The sequence below is a fragment of the Parus major genome, unplaced genomic scaffold (assembly GCF_001522545.3).
Source record: "Parus major isolate Abel unplaced genomic scaffold, Parus_major1.1 Scaffold220, whole genome shotgun sequence".
Lineage (NCBI taxonomy): Eukaryota > Metazoa > Chordata > Aves > Passeriformes > Paridae > Parus > Parus major.
The window spans coordinates 56,755-58,935 of record NW_015379263.1 but is presented as its reverse complement, the minus strand read 5'-3'; positions in this window follow the sequence as shown (position 1 = coordinate 58,935).

Here is a 2,181-nt window from a genome sequence, read left to right as displayed (position 1 = left end):
CCTGGAAGGGTAAATGGGGTCCTGGAAGGGTAAATGGGGTCCTGGAAGGGTAAATGGAATCCTAGAAGGGTAAATAGGTTCTTGGCAAGGGTAAATGCACTCCTAGAAGGGTAACTGGGGTCCTGGAAGGTTAAATAGGTTCTTGGAAAGGGTAAATGCACTCCTAGAAGGGTAAATGGGATCCTGGAAGGGTAAATGGGATCCTGGAAGGGTAAATGGGATCTCAGAAGAGTAAATGGGATCCTGGAAAGGATAAATGGGGTCCTGGAAGGTTAAATAGGTTCTTGGAAAGGGTAAATGCACTCCTAGAAGGGTAAATGGGGTCCTGGAAGGGTAAATGGGATCCTGGAAGGGTAAATGGGATCTCGGAAGAGTAAATGGGATCCTGGAAAGGATAAATGGGGTCCTGGAAGGTTAAATAGGTTCTTGGAAAGGGTAAATGCACTCCTAGAAGGGTAACTGGGGTCCTGGAAGGGTAACTGGGGTCCTGGAAGGGTAAATGGGGTCCTGGAAGGGTAAATGGGATCTTGGAAGAGTAAATGAGATCCTGCAAAGGATAAATGAGGTCCTGGAACAATAAAACACGGGGAAGAGTCCGGGATGAGCCTTGACCGTCCCCAGCACAGCACCGGGAGCCGCTGCAGGCCGAGTTCCCCAAGAAGAAGGACTCGGTGCAGCGCTGGGAGCTGCTGCGGGCCCGGCTGGAGCGGCTGCGGGGCGGCCGGGCCGCGGCCCCGGGGCCCAGCTACGCCGACTGGGAGGTGATGCTGCAATTCTGCTTCCCCCGCCTCGACATCAACGTCAGCAAAGGCCTCGGCCACCTCCTCAAGAGCCCCTTCAGTGTCCACCCCAAAACCGGTGAGTGTGGGGTGGGGGCCTGGAGAGGCTCCTGGAATAAAGGAGGGATTTGTTAAAAAAGGCCGTCCGAGGATGCACCTTGGGCAGTGCAAGAGGGAGCCCGGAGTTTTCACACTTCCATAAGTTTTGGTGTGTTTCCAAAATTAAAATTCCATTTGTATATTGGGGTGAATTGTGTAATTGCAGCTTTGGGTGGTGGAGTCACATCCTCCCAGTTTGCTCGCCTCAATTCCATTTTTATTCGCTGACACTCTGTGTGAAGCTGAGTTATGCACCAATGCAGGCAGAATCTGGAAAATGAAAGGCAAAACTGAGGGCAGAATCTGGAAAAGATAAAGGCCAGAAGTGAGGGCAGAATCTGGAAAATGAAAGGCAAAACTGAGGGCAGAATCTGGAAAATGTGAAAGCCAAAACTGGGCAAAATCTGGAAAATGTGAAAGCCAAAACTGAGGGCAAAATCTGAAAAATATAAAAGCCAAAACTGAGGGCAAAATCTGGAAAATGTGAAAGCCAAAACTGAGGGCAGAATCTGGGAAATGATAGGCAGAACTGAGGGCAATATCTGGAAAATATAAAACGCAAATCTGAGGGTAGAATCTGGAAAAATATAAAAGCCAAAACTGAGGGAAAAATCTGAAAAATGTAAAAGCCAAAACTGAGGGAAAAATCTGAAAAATGTAAAAGCCAAAACTGAGGGCAGAATCTGGAAAATATAAAAGGCAAGACTGAGGGCAAAATCCAGAAAATATGAAAGGCAAAACTGAGGGTAAAATCTGGAAAACGTGAAGGGCAAAACAGGGCAGAATCTGGAAAAGGAAAGGCAGAACTGAGGGCAAAATCCAGAAAATATGAAAGCCAAAACTGAGGGCAAAATATGAAAAATGTGAAAGCCAAAACTGAGGGCAAAATCTGGAAAATGAGAAAGCCAAAATTAAGGGCAAAATCCAGAAAATATAAAACCCAAAACAGGGCAAAATCTGGAAAATGTAAAGGCCAAAACTGAGGGCAGAATCTGGAAAATGTGAAAGCCAAAACTGAGGGCAGAATCTGGAAAATGTGAAGGCCAAAACTGAGGGAAAAATCTGAAAAATATAAAAGCCAAAACTGAGGGCAGAATCTGGGAAATGAAAGGCAGAACTGAGGGCAATATCTGGAAAATAAAAAAGCCAAAACTGAGGGTAAAATTTGAAAAATGTGAAAGGCAAAACTGAGGGCAGAATCTGGAAAATATAAAAGGCAAGACTGAGGGCAGAATCTGGAAAATGTGAAAGCCAAAACTGGGCAAAATCTGAAAAATATAAAAGCCAAAACTGAGGGCAGAAT